The sequence below is a fragment of the Erinaceus europaeus genome, chromosome 16, assembly GCF_950295315.1.
Source record: "Erinaceus europaeus chromosome 16, mEriEur2.1, whole genome shotgun sequence".
Taxonomy (NCBI): domain Eukaryota; kingdom Metazoa; phylum Chordata; class Mammalia; order Eulipotyphla; family Erinaceidae; genus Erinaceus; species Erinaceus europaeus.
In genome coordinates this window covers 46,831,880-46,851,887 of record NC_080177.1, presented here as the reverse complement: position 1 = coordinate 46,851,887, position 20,008 = coordinate 46,831,880, and the positions used below count along the sequence as shown (strand labels likewise).

Sequence of the window (20,008 nt, the reverse complement as noted above, 5' to 3'; positions counted from 1 at the left end):
AAATGAGAAAGGAAACATAACTAATGCCAAATCAGAGTCCAAATCAGGGCAGACAGTCCTGCTCCTAGCTCAGTCATAGTTTACTAATCCAAACCATTTTTCTATTCTGCCAAAAAAAAAAAAAAAAGACAATTTAAACCAGTAAATACTATTCCTTGATGATACTAGTGCTGTACTATTCCTTAATGATACTGGTGCTGTACTAAGTGTCAAGACAGACTTTAAAAAACTAAAAAAAAAAAAAAAAAGTATCTGTTTTCTTCCTTTGGTCTCTCTCTATTTTAGGAGCATCAGCTCCTTAGCCAGAATGAGATGACCTTCTCAGATTAACAGCTGGCATTCTTCTTCACAAGTAGTCAGGAAATGTTTCTCTGCTCATTTTGCTAGAACTAACTTCCACAAAAGGTTGATATTGTAAGATCACACCATTTCCATACTAAAATGTAGCTCCTACTGATCAAACACAAAATACAGCAATATTTGTGTGTTCTTAGTCTCTTGAAAACCTGAGCTACTGGCTAGGGAGATAGCACAGCAGTAGCACCACTGCTGAAAATGCCCTTTGTTTTTCATATTCCTCCCTTCTTCCCTCTTTTCCTTCCCCCCATGGCAACTACAAACCTATAGATCTATTTACTATAAAATATCATAAGGGGGGTTAGATAGCATAATGATAATGCAGATTTTCATGCCTGAGGCTCTAAAGTCTAAGGTTCAATCCCATGGATCACTATAAGCCAGAGTGAGCAGTGCTCTGGTGTGTGTGTGTGTGTGTGTGTGTGTGTCTGTGTGTGTGTGTGTGTGTGTGTGTGTGTGTTTTATTATTTATGAAATCAAAAAACACATACTTTTCTAAGTCTGGTTTCTTGGCACAAAGCATTTGAAACTCATCCATTATGTAGCATGTCAGTAGCCTAAATGTTGCTTTTGTGAAGTAGTATCCCATTGTTTATCTATTACCAGTCAAATAAAATTTGAGTTGTTTCCACTTTGAAACAGTTTTAGTGGTGTAGGCCAAGTGTTGGCACACCGGGTTAAGCGCACAAAGTACAAAGCACAAGGACCTGAACAAGGATCCCGGTTCTAGACCCTGATTCCCCACTGCAGGGGGCCACGTCACAAGTGGTGAAGCAGGTCTACAGGTGTCTATCTTGAGAGGGGGAGAGAGGGAGAAAGAGGTGGGAAGGAAGGGAGGAGGGGAGGGAGGGAGGGAGGAAAGAGGAAAGAAGGAAGGAAGGAAGAAGGAAGGTAGGAAGGAATGAAGGAAGGAGATTCCGACAGAGAAGTGTACCTATCTGCATTCTCTCCAGCCAGACCTTTTTTACTGTGCTGCTCTGGTTGAGATCACACTTCTGCATCTGCTTTGTCACCTCCTGTGCTACAAGTCCTCCACTTTACATCCTCAGTTTTATGTATAATTAAACCTACTTTCTTCCATAGTAGTCCAAATTGATCATTTATTTAACAAATACTGACAGGGCACATGTCAGTGACTTCTATTATAGTTGTAGCGATACTATAGTGAACAAAATCCTTTTCCTGGTGAACTTATTCTAACATTTTCATCTTGACTCCTTTAGCTGCCACCCAACTGGTGTCCCTTTTCCAGATTATTCTTTATTATTATTATTATTATTATTATTATCTCTATTTATTTGACAGAGATAGCCAGAAATCAAGAGGAAGGGGGATATAGAAAGGGAAAGAGACAGAGATATCTGCAGCATTGCTTTACCATTTGTGAAGCTTTCCCCCTGCTGGTGGGGGACCAGGGGATTTAACCTGAGAGGAAGAGAGACAAGCCAGAGCTCCACTCTGATATATGAACCACAAGAGAACATTAGCTGACATTGAGCTATCTCCCTAGACCCCGCCCCCCACCCCCCCAGAACACACACACACACACACACACACACACACACACACACACACACACACACACACACACACTGTTTAGCTTTGATTTACAGTGGTCTAGGGATTAAACCTGGGACCTCAGAGCCTCAGGCTCTGAGGCTAAGAGTCTTTTGCAGAACCATTATGCTGTCTCCCCACTACCCCCTTTTTATTTAATTTATAAAATAGAAATACTAACAAGACCACAGGATAAGAGGGGTACAATTCCACACAGTTACCACCACCAGAACTCCCTATCCCATACCCTCCCTTGATAGCTTTCCTATTCTTTATCCTTCTGGGAGTATGAACCCAGGATCATTGTGGGATGCAGAAGGTGGAAGGTCTGACTACCCCCCCCCTTTTTATCAACAAGAGTACTGCTGAGGTTCAGTGTCTGTACAACTGCACCATTCCTGGTGGTTTTTCTCCTCTTTTTTAATATTTATTTATTCATTTCCCTTTTTTAATTTATTCATTTGCCCTTATAGTTTTATTGCTGTTGTTATTGATGTCTTCGTTGTTGGATAGGACAGAGAGAAATGGAGAGAGGAGGGGAAGACAGAGAGGAGGAGAGAATGATAGACACCCGCAGACCTGCTTCACCGATTGTGAAGCGACTCCCCTACAGGTGGGGAGCCGGGGGCTCAAACCGGGATCCTTACGCCGTTCTTTGTGCTTTCTCCTCTCTCTTACATACACAGAGAGGGGCACAGGAGCTTGAACTGCAGTCCATGAACATGGACAGAAGTTTCACAAGGGGACCAGGCAGTAGTGTAACAGGTTAAGCGCACATGGCACGAAGCTCAAAGACAGGTGTTAAAGATCCTGGTTCAAGCCCCGGGCTCCTCACCTGTGGGGGGTAGAGGGGTCACTTCACAGGCTATGAAGCAGGTCTGCAGGTGTCAGTCTTTCTCTCCCCCTCTGTCTTCCCCTCCTTTCTCCATTTCTCTCTGTCCTAGCCAATAACAACAATAAAATGGAGAAAATGGCCTCCAGGAGCAGGGGATTCGTAGTGTAGGTACCGAGACCCAGCGATAAATGTGGATGGGGAAAAAAATTTACAAAGCAATACTTATCTTTTTGGTGATTTAATATTGGTTTACAAAATTACAACACAGTGGTCTACGAAGTGGCACAGTGAATAAAGTGTTGGGCTTTCAAGCATGGGTTCCTGAGTTTGATCCCTAGCAGCAAATGTACCAGAGTGATATTTAGTTCTTTCTCTCTCTCTCTCTTATCTTTCTCATGTAATAAATAAAATCTTTAAAATAATTATAGCATAAGAGAGATACAATTCTATATCTTTACCATTAACAGAGTTCTATATCCCCATTCTCTCCACTGGAAACTGCAGTGGTTCTCCAAGGTCACAGATATGGGTTGACTATTATTTCTTTTTTCTTTCTTATTTTTTTAAATAACTTTATAAAAATTATGTTTATTTGTTTTCTTTTGTTGTCCTTGTTATTTATTGTTTTTATTGATGTCGTCTTTGTTAGATAGGACAGAGAGAAATGGAGAGAGGAGGGGAAGACAGAGAGCGGGAGAGAAAGATAGACACCTGCAGACCTGCTTCACCACTTGTGAAGTGACATCCCTGCACATGGGGAGCCGGGGGCTAGAACCGGGATCCTTACGCAGGTCCTAGTGCTTTGCGTCAGGTGCGCTTAACCAACTGTGCTACCACCGGACTCCCATTATTTCTATAACTATCTATATTCTGTTTATCTGCCCTTTTTTCTATGATCCTGTCTTCTCTTCATTTCTAAGTCACCACACCTTACTACTTACAATGTCTTTCCTTTTTTTTTTTTCTTCTCTTTTCTCTTTCCAGGTCCTGATGGAATCGGGGTTCAGAGCCTTTTAGTCATCTTCCCCTAACATTTGTTCCCCCTCTGGAAGTATGGACCAAAATTCTTGAGGGTGAAGACGGTGGGATTCTGGCTTCTGTAGTTGCTCCTACATTGGACATGGGTGTGCAATACTTGTCTTTTTTTTTTTTTTTTTTAACATTTTGTTTTTTGCCTCCAGGGCTATCACTGGAGCTCGGTACCTGCGCTACTGCAGACTTCTCCATACAAACACTACAGGCCAGAAGAGAATGGGAAGATATCTATCGAGTGCTCAATGAGAAAGGCTTTCAACCAAGAATACTATATCCTGCTAGACTGTCATTCAGACTAGATGGAGGCATCAAAACCTTCTCAGACAAGCAACAGTTGAAGGAATCACCAAGCCTGCCCTGAAAGTTCTGAAAGGTCTTCTATAAACAGACCATCATAAATAGGACATATATCAGAACACTCTAAAACTCCACAAGAATGGCGTTAAAATATCTTCAATCTTTGATATTAATAAATGTCAATGGCCTGAACTCACCTATTAAAAGACACAGAGTAGGAAGATGGATCAGAAAATACAACCCAACAATATACTGTCTACAGGAAACCCATCTAACGCAACAAGACAAACACAGACTTAAAGGGAAAGGATGGAAAACTATCATACAAGCCAATGGCACACAAAAAAGGGCAGGAACAGCTATTCTCATATCTGACATGATAGACTTTAAAAAAGATAAGATCAAAAAAGATAGGAATGGGCACTACTTAATGCTCAGTGGATCAGTCAATCAAGAGGACTTAACAATTAGTAACATCTATGCACTCAATGAGAAGCCATCTAAATACATCAAACATCTACTGAAAGAGCTACAGCAATATATGAACAGCAACACAATCAAAGTAGGGGACTTCAACACCCCACTCTCTCAACTTGACAAATTATCCAGGCAGAAAATCAATAAAGGCATAAGGGAGCTAAATGAAGAGATAGGTAAACTAGAACTATTGGACATTTTCAGAGTCATTCATCCCAAGAAACTGGAATACACATTTTACTCAAATCCACATGGGTCATTCTCAATGATAGACCATATGTTAGTCCACAGAGACAACATCAGAAAATTCAAGAGCATTGAAATTATCCCAAGCATCTTCTCAGACCACAGTGGAATTAAACTAACACTTAACAATCAACAAAAGATTAGTAACAGTGCCAAAATGTGGAAGCTCAACAGTACACTTAACAACTTCTGGGTCAAAGAGGAAATAAAGGAAGAAATAAAAATGTTTCGAAACTTCAGTGAAAATGAAGACACAAGCTATCAAAATATTTGGGACACAGCTAAGGCAGTACTAAGAGGGAAGTTCATAGTATACAAGCACACATTAGGAAACAAGAAAAAGCACAAATAAACAGCCTGACTGCACATCTTAAAGACCTAGAAGAAGAAGAAGAACAAAGGAACCCTAGAGCAACCAGAAGGACAGAAATAACTAAAGTTGGGAGTTAGGCTGTAGCTCAGCGGGTTAAGCGCAGGTGGCGCAAAGCACAAAGTCGGCATAAGGATCCCGGTTTGAGCCCCCGGCTCACCACCTGCAGGGGAGTCGCTTCACAAGCGGTGAGGCAGGTCTGCAGGTGTCTATCTTTCTCTGCCCCTCTCTGTCTTCCCCTCCTCTCTCCATTTCTCTCTGTCCTAACAATGACAACATCAATAACAATAATAACAACAACGAAAAACAACAAGGACAACAAAAGAGAAAAATAAATAAATAAAATATTAAAAAATAATAATAATAATGAAAGTTAGGGCAGAAATAAATAACATGGAGAATAAGAAAACAATACAAAAGATCAACAAAAGTAAATGTTGGTTCTTCGAAAAACTGAACAAAACCGACAAACCTTTAGCCAGACTCACAAAACAAAAAAGAGAGAAGACCTAAATAAATCGGATACTAAATGAAAAAGGAGTTATCACAACAGACACTGCAGAAATTCAACATATCATGCGAGGCTTCTATGAACAACTATATGCCACCAAGCTAAAGAACCTGGAAGAAATGGACGATTTCCTAGATACATACCAACTTCCAAAACTAAATAGAGGAAGTAGACAACATGAACAGGCCCATCACACCTAATGAAATTGAAACAATTATCAAAAATCTCCCCAAAAGTAAAAGTTCTGGACCAGATGGTTTTACAAATGAATTCTACAAAACCTTCAAAGAAGAACTAATACCTCTACTTTTACAAGTCTTCCAGAAGATTGAAGACACTGGAATACTCCTGCCAGCTTCTATGAAGCCAACATCACTCTGATACCAAAAGCAGACAGGGACACAACCAAAAAAGAAAACTACAGACCAATATCTCTGATGAACATAGATGCGAAAATACAGAACAAAATTCTTTTTTTTAAGGTTCTTTTTTTTAATATTTATTTTATTTATTTATTCCCTTTTGTTGCCCTTGTTGTTTTATTGTTGTAGTTATTATTGTTGTTGTTGTTGTTGGATAGGACAGAGAGAAATGGAGAGAGGAGGGGAAGACAGAGAGGAGGAGAGAATGACAGACACCTGCAGACCTGCTTCACCGCCTGTGAAGCGACTCCCCTGCAGGTGGGGAGCCGGGGTTAGAACCGGGATCCTTATGCTGGTCCTTGTGCTTTGTGCCACCTGCGCTTAACCCGCTGTGCTACAGCCCGACTCCACAGAACAAAATTCTAGCCAACCAGATACAGCAGTATATTAAAAGATTGTTCATCATGACCAAGTGGAGTTTATCCCAGGCATGCAAGGTTGGTTTAATATATGTAAATCAATCAATGTGATCCACTACATCAACAAAAGCAAGACCAAAAACCACATGGTCATATCAATAGATACAGAGAAAGCCTTTGACAAAATACAACATCCTTTTATGATCAAAACACTACAAATAATGGGAATAGATGGAAAATTCCTGAAGATAGTGGAGTCTATAAATAGCAAACCTACAGCCAACATCATACTCAATGGTGGAAAACTGGAAGCATTTCCATTCAGATCAGGTACTAGACAGGGATGCCCACTATCACCATTACTATTCAACATAGTGATGGAAGCTCTTGCCATAGCAATCAGGCAGGACCAAGGAATTCAAGGGATACAGATTGGAAGAGAAGAAGTCAAACTCTCCCTATTTGCAGATGACATGATAGTATACATGGAAAAACCTAAGGAATCCAGCAAGAAGCTTTTGGAAATCATCAGGCAATACAGTAAGGTGTCAGGCTATAGAATTAACATTCAAAAGTCAGTGGCATTCCTCTATGCAAATACTAAGAAGAAATTGAAATCCAGAAATCAATTCCTTTTACTATAGCAACAAAAACAATAAAATATCTAGGAGTAAATCTAACCAAAGAAGTGAAAATTATGAGTCACTACTCATGGAAATTGAAAAGGACACAAAGAAGTGGAAAGATATTCCATGTTCATGGGTTGGAAGAACTAACATCATCAAAATGAATATACTACCCAGAGCCATCTACAAATTTAATGCTATCCCCATCAAGATCCCAAGCACATTTTTTAGGAGAATAGATGCTACAATGCTACAAATGTTTATCTGGAACCAGAAAAGACCTAGAATTGCCAAAACAACCTTGAGAAAAAAGAAGAAAACCAGAGGCATCACACTCCCAGATCTAAATTGTATTATAGGGCCATTGTCATCAAAACTGCTTGGTTCTGGAACATGAATAGACACACTGACCAGTGGAATAGAATTGAGAGCCCAGAAGTGAGCCCCACACCTATGGACATCTAATCTTTGACAAAGGTGCCCAGACTATTAAATGGGGAAAGCAGAGTCTCTTCAACAAATGGTGTTGGAAACAATGGGTTGAAACATGCAGAAGAATGAAACTGAATCACTGTATTTCACCAAATACAAAAGTAAGTTCCAAGTGGATCAAGGACTTGGATGTTAGACCGGAAACTATCACATACTTAGAGGAAAATATTGGCAGAACTCTTTTCCGCATACATTTTAAAGACATCTTCAATGAAACAAATCCAATTACAAAGAAGACTAAGTCAAGTATAAACCTATGGGACTACATCAAATTAAAAAGCTTCTTCACAGCAAAAGAAACCACTACCCAAACCAAGAGACCCCTCACAGAATGGCAGAAGATCTTTACATGCCATACATCAGACAAGAATTTAATAACCAACATATATAAAGAGCTTGCCAAACTCAACAAGATGACAAATAACCCCATCCAACAATGGGGGGAGGACTTGGACAGAATATTCACCACAGAAGAGATCCAAAAGGCCGAGAAACACATAAAAAAATGCTCCAAGTCTCTGATTGTCAGAGAAATGCAAATGAAGACAACAACGAGATAGCACTTCACTCCTGTGAGAATGTCATACATCAGAAAAGGTAACAGCAGCAAATGCTGGAGAGGGTGTGGGGTCAAAGGAACCCTCCTGCACTGCTGGTGGGAATGTCAATTGGTCCAACCTCTGTGGATAACAGTCTGGAGAACTCTCAGAAGGCTAGAAATGGACCTACCCTATGACCCTGCAATTCCTCTCCTGGGGATATATCCTAAGGTATCCAACACACCCATCCAAAAAGATCTGTGTACACATATGTTCTTGGCAGCACAATTTGTAATAGCCAAAACCTGGAAGCAACCCAGGTGTCCAACAACAGATGAGTGGCTGAGCAAGCTGTGGTATATATACACAATGGAATATTACTCAGCTGTAAAAAATGGTGACTTCACCGTTTTCAGCCGATCTTGGATGGACCTTGAAAAAATCATGTTGAGTGAAATAAGTCACAAACAGAAAGATGAATATGGGATGATCTCACTCTCAGGCAGAAGTTGAAAAACAAGATCAGAAAAGAAAACACAAGTAGAACCTGAAATGGAATTGGTGTATCGCACCAAAGTAAGACTCTGGGGTGGGTGGGGAGAATACAAGTCCAAGAAGGATTCAGAGGACCTAGTGAGGGTTGTATTGCTATATGGGAAACTGGGGAATGTTATGTATGTACAAACTATTGTACTTACTGTTGAATGTAAAACATTAATTCCCCAATAAAAAAAATTTTCATTTAAAAAAAAAAAAGGAAAGTCAACAGGGGTAGCAAAACAACTCACTTTGATAACTGCTGGTTTGCCATGTAAGAAATGGAAGTTTGAGACTGTATCCAGAGACTTCATGTGTGGAATGACAACCCTTCAGCTTCATTACTCGGGTGAGACCTTTCCTTTTATAGTATACTCTAATTTCATCTCAGGTGGTTCACTTTCTAACAAAGTCCCATAACCTAGATATACACCAGTTTCTGTGAGAGAGAGCTTATGTGCACACGTATCCATAAACTACTGCAAAATATATACCTGAAAGCAGAAGTACACTAGAGTTTGCAGTGAGTACCTCCCTAACACTTCCTCTCCACTATTCCAAGCTTGGGATCCATGATTGCTCAAAAAATTGTTTGGCTTCATATGTTAACTCTCTTTTCAATCACCAGGTTCCAGATGCCACCAGGATGCTGGCCAGGCTTCCCTGGATTGAAGACCCCACCAATGTGTCCTGAAGCTCAGCTTCCCCAGAGACACACCTTACTAGGGAAAGAGAGAGGCAGACTGGGAGTATGGACCGACCAGTCAATGCCCATGTTCAGCGGGGAAGCAATTACAGAAGCCAGACCTTCTACCTTCTGCAACCCTCAATGACCCTGGGTCCATGCTCCCAGAGGGCTAGAGAATGGGAAAGCTATCATGGGAGGGGGTGGGTTATGGGGATTGGGTGGTGGGAATTGTGTGGAGTTGTACCCCTCCTACCTTATGTTTTTGTTCATTAATCCTTTCTTAAATAAAAAATAAAAAAATAATAAAAAAAAAAGAAATGGAAGTTTGAGTCCCAACCACATTGGAGGGACTTTCAGTGCTGTGGTTTCTTTCCCTCTCTCTCTGCCTCTGGCTCTGCATGTCTGTTTCTCTCTCCATCTGAAAAAGTCAGCCTGAAGAAACAAAAAACCCCACTAGGTCCTCTGAATCCTTCTTGGACCTGTATTCTCCCCACCCACGCACCCCAGAGTCTTTTATTTTGGTGCAATAATGTTTGTTGTTATTATTGTTGTTACTGCTGTCATTGTTGTTGGACAGGACAGAGAGAAGTTCAGGGGGGGAACAGTGGAGGAGTGAAAGATACCTGCAGACCTACTTCACCACCTATAAAGCACCCTCCCCCCCGCAGGTGGGGAGCTGGGGCTGGAACCAGGATCCTTATGGCGGGCTTTGTGCTTCGCGCCATGTGTGCTTAACCTGCTGTGCTACCACCCAACCCCCGACAATAATAACTCTTATGTAATTCTGGGGTTTGAACCTGGGTCACACTCATGGCAATGTAGGTGCCACACTCAGTGAGCTATGTCTCCGGCCCAGGAAAAAGAATTCTTTCTTTTTCTTTTCTTTTTTTTAATTGTCACCAAAGTTTTCGCTGAAGTTTGGTGGCAGCACTATCAATCCTAGTGTCCATTTTCTTCTTTTTATTTTTGTCCTACTTTATGTGATAGAACAGAGAGAAATTGAGAGGGATGGGGGAAATAGAAAGATAAGACCCAGAATTGGGCGGATCCTGATTTGAGCCCCTGGCTCCCCACCTGCAGGGGAGTTGCTTTACAGGGGTGAAACAGGTCTGCAGGTGTCATCTTTCTCCCCCCCTCTGTCTTCCCCTCCTCTCTCCAGTTCTCTCTGTCCTATCCAACAATGAAGACATCAATAACAATAACAATAATAAAACAAGGACAACAAAAGGGAAAATAAGGGAGTCGGGCTGTAGCACAGCGGGTTAAGCGCAGGTGGCGCAAAGCACAAGGACCGGCATAAGGATCCCGGTTCGAACCCTGGCTCCCCACCTGCAGGGGAGTCACTTCACAGGCGGTGAAGCGGGTCTGCAGGTGTCTATCTTTCTCTCCTCCTCTCTGTCTTCCCCTCCTCTCTCCATTTCTCTCTGTCCTATCCAACAACGACAACAACAACAATAATAGCTACAACAATAAAACAACAAGGGCAACAAAAGGGAATAAATAAATAAAATAAATATTTTTTTTAAAAAAAGGGAAAATAAATATTAAAGAAAGAAAAGAATGGTCCAGGAGGTGGTGCAGTGGATAAAGCAGTGGCCTCTCAAGCATGAGGTCCTGAGTTCAATCCCCGGCAGCACATGTGCCAGAGTGCTGTCTGGCTCTTTCTCTCTCCTCCTATGTTTCTCATTAATAAATAAATAAAATCTTTAAAAAAAACTTTAAAAAGATAAGACCTGCAGATCTGCGTCACTGCTAGTGACATGTCCCCTCTACAGATGGGGAAGGAACAAGGGCTTGAACCTGGGCTCTTCCAAATGGCTTTGTGTGCTCTAAAACAGATGAGCCAGTCTGCAGCCCCCACCCCACCCCAACAAGTAGAATTCTTAAATTATCCATTTTGTATGTGAAAGGCCTAAGGAAGGATATTAAAGACATTTTTAACAAATGTCTGAAAATAGTCCCCAGAAAATAAAGGAATTGGGGCCTGGGCGGTAGCACAGTGGGTTAAGTGCACATAGTGCGAAGCGCAAGGACAAGACTAAGGATCCCGGTTCTAACTCCTGGAGCTTCACGGGCAGTAAAGCAGGTCTGCAGGTGTCTGTCTTTCTCTCCCCCTTCTTTATTTCCCCTCCTCTCTCGATTTCTCTCTGTCCTATCCAACAACAATAGCAATGACAACCATAATGATAATGACAACAACATGGGTAACAAGGGCAACAAAATGGGGAAAACGGCCTCAAGGAGAAGTGGATTCGTAGTGCAGGCACTGAGCCCCACCAGAAATAACCCTGGAAAATAAAATAAAGTAACTGTTCTCTCAAATTTAATTATTAATTCAAGTAGGAGGGGCAGAGATAAACAGGACCCGACAATATTATCACCATTTCCAATAAGAAAGGAAATTATTAACAGAATTCTTATTTCTTTTTTATCTTGGATTTCCTTTTAAAATTATCTTTGTTTGTTGGATAGAGACAGCCAGATACTGAAAGGGAAAGGGGTGATAGGGAAAGAAATGGAGAGACACCTGCAGCCCTGCTTCACCACTCACAAACCTATCCCCCTGCAGGTGGGGACCAGGGGCTCAAATCTGGGTCCTTAAGCATTGTAACATGTGAGCTCAGCAAGGTGTGCCATCAACTAAGCCGCCCTTCCCCTTCTTTAACCAGAATGCTGCTCAGCTCTGATTTATGTGAGGGTGGGTGGTGGGTTGAATCTGGGAACTTGGAACTTCAGGGATGACAGTCTGTTTGCATAACCATTATGCTGCCCGATGCTTTTCATTTTACAGAACCCAATACATAAGTATTATCCTACAGAGTGATACATATGGCTGGGGAGCTAAATAGAGCCATATGTAAGCCATGAAAAGCTTAATAGAGCTTCATTCCTAAGGCTCTGAGGTCCCAGGTTCAATCCCCGGCACTACCATAAGCCAGAGCTGAACAGTGCTCTAGTGAAGAAAAAGAAAGTAATGAAGGAAACATACTATTTCCATATAAGTACACGAGGGTGGGGGTGGGGTGACACACCTATAGATATGTTTCAAATTCTGTTTCCCCCACTCTAAGTAGTACCAGAGGCAAGTATCTTCATAATGATAATGTGCAATTTAAAAACGTAGAAGGGGGGAGTCAGGCGGTAGCGCAGGTGGCGCAAAGCGCAGGTGGCGCAAACCCGGTTCGTGCCCCTGGCTCCCCACCAACAAGAGTCGTTTCACAAGCAGTGAAGCAGGTCTACAGGTGTCTTTCTCTCCCCCTCTGTCTTCCCCTCCTCTCTCCATTTCTCTCTGTCCTATCCAACAACGACATCAATAATAACAATAACAACCACAACAATAAAAGAAGAGCAAAAAATGGGAATAAATATTAAATATTTCAAAAAAAGAATGTTAAAAAAAAAAAAAACGTTGAAGGGGGCAGGGGTAGATAACACCACCATAAGCCACAGCTGATCAGTGAAAAAAAATGTTGAAGGAGGCACGGGTTATTGGCACATCCTGTTAAGCACACACACTACCATGTCCACGGACCAGGTGCTAACCCTTGCTCCCCACCTACAGAGGGGGTTTCATGAGCCGTAAAGCACCTCTACAGGTGCCTCTCTTTTTTCCCCTCATCTCCTCCTCACCTCTCAATTTTTATCTATACTGTCCCAAAAAGTAATAATAGTAGTAATAATAATAATGAAAGAAAAAGAAAAAATGGCCACTAGGAGTTGTGGATTTGTAGTGCCGGCACTAAGCCACAGTTATAACCCTAATGGCAATAATATTAAAAACAATAATAATAATAATGGTGAGGGCGGGGGTAGATAGCATAATGGTTATGCAAAGAGACTCTCATGTGTGAGGCTCCAAAGTCCCAGGTTCAATCCCCCAAACCACCACAATCAAGAGCTGAGCAGTGCTCTGGTTAAAATAAATAAATAAATAATAGTAGTGAAACAGGGCTGCATGTGTCTGTCTGTCTATCTATATCCCCGCCTCTCAATTTATCTTTATGCAAAAACAAAAAACAAAAAAACTCCCACCATTTGCAGAGATGAATCTTCACAAACAGTGAAGATGTCTCTTGCTGGGGGCCGGGCAGTAGTGCACCGGGTTAAGTGCAAGGATTGGAATAAGGATCCCAGTGCAAGTGATCCCAGGGGGGTCAATTCACAGTGGTGAAGCAGGTCTGCAGGTGTCTGTCAATCTCCCTCCCCCCCTTTTTAAAAATATTTTTATTACTGGATAGAGACAGAGAGAAATAGAGAGAGGGGGGTGGAAGAAAGAGAGAAGAGAGAGAGAGGGGAGAGAGACAGAGAGACAACCTCAGCCCTGAAGCTTTCCTCCTGCAGGTGGGGACAAGGGGCTTGAACCTGGGTCCTTCACAGTAATGCGCACTTAACCAGGTGTGCCACCACCTGGCCCCTCTCTATTTTCCCTCCCTCTCTCAATTTCTCTCTGTCCTATCCAACAATAACAACAACAAAAAAGGGAAAAAATGGCCACCAGGAGCAGTGGATTCATAGTGCAGGCATGGAGCCCTAGTGATAACCCTGGAGAGAAAACACACACAAATACACACGCACAGCCTCTCTTCCTCTTGTTATGTCTATCTTCTCCTCCCCTCTCAATTTTTCTTTTCTTTATTGGGGATAAGTGGTTTACAATTGACAGTAAAATACAGTAGCTTGTACATATGTAACTTTTCTCAGTTTTCCACCTAACAATTCAATCCCCACTAGGTCCCCCCATCATGTTCCAGGACTTGAACACCACCCCACACCCACCTCAGTTCTTTGGTGCAATACACCACTCTCTCAATTTCTTTATTTATTCCCTTTTTGTAGCCCTAGTTTTTTTTATTGTTGTAGCTATTGTGGTTGTTATTGATGTCATCGTTGTTGGATAGGACCAAGAGAAATGGGGGGGGGACAGAGAGGGGGAGAGAAAGATAGATACCTTCATTAAAAAAAAAATAAATAAAGATAGATACCTTCAGACATGCTTCACCGCTTGTGAAGCGACCCCCCTGCAGGTGGGGAGCCAGGGGCTCGAACAGGGATCCTTGTGCTGGTCCTTGCTCTTTGCACCACCTGCGCTTAACCCGCTGCGATACCACCTGACTCCCCACTCTCTCAATTTCTATCTGTCCTATCAAATAAAATTTAAAAAAGGAAAAATGGGGAGTCAGGTGGTAGCACAACGGGTTAAGCGCACATGGTGCCAAGTCCAAGTACTGGTGTAAGGATCCCAGTTCAAGCCCCCAGATCCCCACCTGCAGGGGAGTCACTTCACAAGTGGTGAAACAGGTCTGCAAGTGTCTATCTTTCTCTACACCTCTCTGTCTTCCTGTCCTCTCTCCATTTCTCTCTGTCCTATCCAACAACAATGACATCAGTAATAATAATAACCACAACAATGATAAAACAACAAGCAACAAAAGGGGGGGAAAAGAGTCTCCAGGAGGCAGTGGATTCGTGGTGCAGGCACCGAGTCCCAGAAATAACCCTGGAGGCAAAAAAAAAAAAAAAGTATATAAAACACTATAAAATAAAGCCATGCGTGTGACCTATGTTTAAGTCTATCCCCCATGGCATTGAAGGAAGCTTCAGTGCTGTGGTCACTTTCACTCTCTGACTCTATCTAAACAAATAACCCCCATCCCTAAAATAAAATAAAATAAATAAAAATTGAAAGGGGCTAAAGGGTAGCTTGCCTGGTAGAATGCACACTTTACTATGTATGACAACGTGCGTTCCAGCCCAGTCACTAAAGGGGAGCACCACAAAAAGAAAAAGTTTCACAAGCAGTATGCAGCACTGTGGAATCTCTCACTATTTGTAAAGAAAACAATGACAAGAAAAAAGAATGAGTCTGAGTCTGCTGGTAGTGGTGAAATAGTATAGACTTGAAGCCACAGCCAAGTCCTGATGGCAACAACGACACTGTGTGATAGTTGACTGGGTAAGGTGCTCATACTGCTATGTGTAGTTCATATTTAAGCAGCAGCATCTGAGGGGAGGTGCTATGACACTGGAGAAAGTTCTAGGGCTGTGATATCTCTCCCGTTCTCTGCATCTGAATGAAAAAAGCAGTCCAGAGTGGTAAAATCACAAACATGCTAGTTCCAGGCTCTTCAGAGCAAAAGTTCAGAACAAAACTCTTCAGAGCAGTATATTCAGAGGCCTGAAGGGTCAGACAGTTTACCAGGAAAAGTGTATGTTGCCATGCTCAAAGCTCTGGTGATATGGTGTCTCTTTGTCAATGTCTCTTCACTCAAATGAAAAAGCAGCTTGGAAGGGACAAGGAGGTAGAACACCCTATACAGCACACACATTGCCAAGTCCTAACCAACACCTGCAATGGGAAGTGCTTCATGAGCTGGGGAGTGGTGCTGTGGGTGTTCTCTCTCACTCCCAATTTCTCTTGTATCTATCCAATAAACAAATATAAGAAAAAGAAAAAGGAGCCCGAATCAGTGAAACTACACATGGTTTAGTCTTCACTCCTCCCACCCCAAATAAAAACATGTGGCTCATATTAAAAAGAAGAACTCTATTAGGTCACAAGTTAAAAGAAATCCTTCCCATGGCCTGGAAGGTAGTACAATGGGTAGAATGCTGGATTTATAAGCAAAAGTTACTGAGTTTAATCCCTGGGATTACATATACCAGAGATGCTTTGGCCCCTCTATCACATGAAATAAATAAATCTTAAAAGAAAAAGAACTATAGGGAGCCGGGTGGTAGCGCAGCAAGTTAAGCGCAGGTGGTGCAAAGGGTAAGGATCCCAGATTGAGCCCCCTGGCTCCCAACCTGCATGGGAGTCGCTTCACAGGCGGTGAGCAGATCTGCTGGTGTCTTTCTCTCCCCCTCTTTGTTTTCCCCTCCTCTCTCCATTTCTCTGTCCTATCCAACAACAATGATAATAACTACAACAACAAAAAAAGGTCAACAAAAGAGAACTAAAAAAAAAAAACTATAGCATTACTTATATTTCACAATAATAAATACAAAAATAAAACAAAACTGGGGGCCCGGCAGTAGTGCAGTGGGTTAAGTGCACTTGGTGCAAAGCACAAGGACCGGCATAAAGATCCCAGTTCAGCCCCCAGCTCCCCACCTGCAGGGGAGTCGCTTCACGGGTCTGCTTCTCTCAATTTCTCTTGGTCTTATCCAGCAACAACAGCAGCAATGGCAACAATAACAGTAACAACAACAACAAGGGCAACAAAAATGGGAAAAATGGCTTCCAGGAACAGTGGATTCCTGGTGCAGGCACCAAATCCCAGCAATAACCCTGGAGGCAAAATAATAATAATAATAACAACAACAATAATATAAACCTGTGGGAGTGGGGGAGATAGCATAATGGTTCTACAAACAGACTCCTGTGCCTGAGGCTCTGAGGTCCCAGGTTCAATCCCCTGCACCACCATAAACCAGAGCTGAGCAGTGCTCTGGTCAAAAAAAAATCCTGTGGCATCGAAAGTGGTACAGTGGAAAAGCATCGGAATTTCAGTATGAGGAGCATCACATATTCCACGCTGATTCTCTAATGTTAATAAATAAAAAGATTTTTTTAAAAAAAGACTTTCAAATCTCAAAGGTATGCGTTCTAAAGTTAAAAGGTCTGAGTTCACAAATTAAAAGCTCCTCTTCAGTTACTACACATCTCTGCTCATTAAGTGTAAAGCATCAACAATACAAATGGTCTCAGAGATTTAAAGAACAGCCTCCCTTCTCTCTAAATCCACTTAGGGGCCATCCTTCAAAAGGTTAACTGGGGGCTGGGGAGATAGAATAATGATTACACAAAAAGATTTTCATTCCTGATGCTCTGAGGTCCCAGGTTCAAATCCCTAGCACTACCATAGGCCAGAGCTAAGCAATGCTCTGGTAAAAATTTAAAAATAAATAGTGGTCTTTGAGGTAGCTCCTTAGATAAGGTGCTGGAAATAAGACAACCAAAGCATCACTGTGGCACATCTTATGCCAAGTATTAAACTGCTGCACTGTTTCCAGTCATACAGATAATCTTTAATTGATGTATCAATATCCTCTAAACTATTTTCTGTAATTTACAGACATGAATTCTAGTATCATGGAATATAAGCCTTAAAAATTCTTGCTGCAGGGCCATGTGGAGACACACCTGGTTAAGTGCACACATTACAGAGTGCAAAGACCCAGGTTCAAGCCCCTGGTCTCCACCTGCAGGGGGAAAGCTTCATGAGTGGTGAAGCAGGGCTGCAGATGTCTGTCTCTATCCAATAATAAATAAAAATACGTGGTCCAGGAGGTGGTGCAGTGGCTAAGGCACTAGACTCTCAAGCATGAGGTTCTGAGTTCAGTCCCCGGCTGCACATGTACCAGAGTGATGTCTGGTTCTTTCTCTCTCTCTCTTGCCTATCTTCCTCATTAATAAAAATAAATAAATAAATAAATAAATATACTAAAAATATATTTAAAGAAAAAATTCTTGCTGTAACTTAAGTCGCTTTACAAGCGGTGAAGCAGGTCTGCAGGTGTCTATCTTTCTCTCCCCGTCTTCCCCTCCTCTCTCCATTTCTCTCTGCCCTATGCAATAACGACATCAATAACAACGATAATAATAACCACAACAATGGTAAAACAACCAGGGTAATAAAAGGAAAAAAATGGCCTCCAAGAGCAGTGGATTCGTGGTATAGGCACCGAGCCCCGGAAATAACCCTGGAGGCAGAAAAAAAAAGAATCATTCTCAGGAGTCGGGCGGTAGTGCAGCAGGTTAAGTGCAGGTGGCGCAAAGCGCAAGGATGGGCACAAGGATCCCGGTTCCAGCCCTTGGCTCCCCACCTACAGGGGCGTTGCTTCACAGGCGGTGAATCAGATCTGCAGATGTCTTTCTCTCCCCCGCTCCACCCATCTTCCCCTCCTCTCTCCATTTCTCTCTGTCCTAACCAACAACAACAATAACAACAATAATAACTACAACAATAAAAAAAGGGCAACAAAATAAATAAATTTTTTAAAGTGTTTAAAAGGGGGAGTCGGGCTGTAGCACAGCGTGTTAAGCGCACGTGGCACAAAGCGCAAGGAGACTGGTCTAAGGTCCCGGTTGGAGCCCTGGCTCCCCACCTGCAGGGGAGTCGCTTCACAAGTGGTGAAGCAGGTCTGCAGGTGTCTTTCTCTCCCCCTCTCTGTCTTCCCCTCCTCTCTCCATTTCTCTCTGTCCTATCCAACAACGATGACAAAAATAACAACAACAATAATAACTACAATAAAAACAAGGGCAACAAAATAAATAATAAATATATTTTTAAAAGTGTTTAAAAGGGGGAGTTGGGCTGTAGCGCAGCGGGTAAAAAGCGCATGTGGCGCAAAGCGCAAGGACTGGCCTAAGGATCCTGGTTCGAGCCTTGGCTCCCCACCTGCAGGGGAGTCACTTCACAAATGGTGAAGCAGGTCTGCAGGTGTCTTTCTCTGTCTTCCCCATCTTTCTCCATTTCTCTCTGTCCTATCCAACAATGACAATAGTAATAACTACAACAATAAAACAACAAGGGCAACAAAAGGGAATAAACAAAATATTTTTTAAAAGTATTTAAAAGGGAGTCGGACAGTAGCACAGTGGATTAAGCACAGGTGACTCAAAGTGCAAGGACCGGCTTAAGGATCTAGGTTGGAGCCCCTGGCTCCCCACCTGCAGCGGAGTCGCTTCACAGGTGTTGAAGCAGGTCTGCAGGTTTCTAACTTTCTCTACCCCTCTCTGTCTTCCCCTCCTCTCTCCATTTCTCTCGGTCCTATCCAACAACGACAACATCAATAAAACAACAAGGGCAACAAAAGGGAATAAATAAATATTAAAAGAAGATAAAAAAAGTTTAGAAATTATTCTCACATTATAATATGAAAAATTAAGAATGGAAGACAATGTTGGTATAATTTCCAGGAGGACTTGTAGCCATGTACATTTGGATTCAAATTTCAGTTCCATTTCTCTCTCTTTTTTGCCACAAGGATTATTGCTGGGGCTTGGTAGCTCCACTATGAATCCACTGCTCTGGGCAGCCATTTTTTCCTCTTTTCCTCCTATTTTTCATTTAACAGGACTGAGAGAAATGGGGGGGGGGGGTTTGAGAGGTGGGGAGAGACCTGCCTCACCACTCATGCAGTGTTCCCCCTGCAGCTGGAGAGCAGGGGCTTAAATACGGGTCTTTGCACCTGCTTAAATACTGGGTGCACCACCACCTGGCCCCTCAACTCTATTTCTCTAAAGTTGTATGACTCTAGAGAATTACTTAACTACTTCAACCCAATTTTCCTTGTATGTAAAATGATACCAACTTTGGTATTATTTGGAAACTAAACATGTAAGTAAAGCGTTTACTAAAAGTGACTATGTCACCCTCACTAGTTGAGTGTAATAACAAAAACATTTCTAGATCAGAAAACAATAAATAATAATAATAAAATTTGGTTCAGCTCCTAATTTTGTGCCAGTCTAAAGTTATCAACCAAACTTTCAGTCAAGAATATTTTATTTTATTTTGGTGGCATGGTATATGACTTACAAGCATGTGGTCCTGAGTTTGATCCCTGGCATCATGTGTACTGGAATGATGCTCTGGTTTGCTCTCTGTCCCCCAGATATCAATAAATAAATCTTTATAAAATAATATATGTGGGA

General features: G+C 42.0%; 1 protein-coding gene across 2 annotated transcripts in view; it reads right to left on the bottom strand.

The window, feature by feature from the left end:
- RTF1 (RTF1 homolog, Paf1/RNA polymerase II complex component) overlaps positions 1 to 20,008 on the bottom strand; it is a 78,168-nt gene that overhangs the window by 56,122 nt on the left and 2,038 nt on the right. The window lies entirely within an intron of this gene.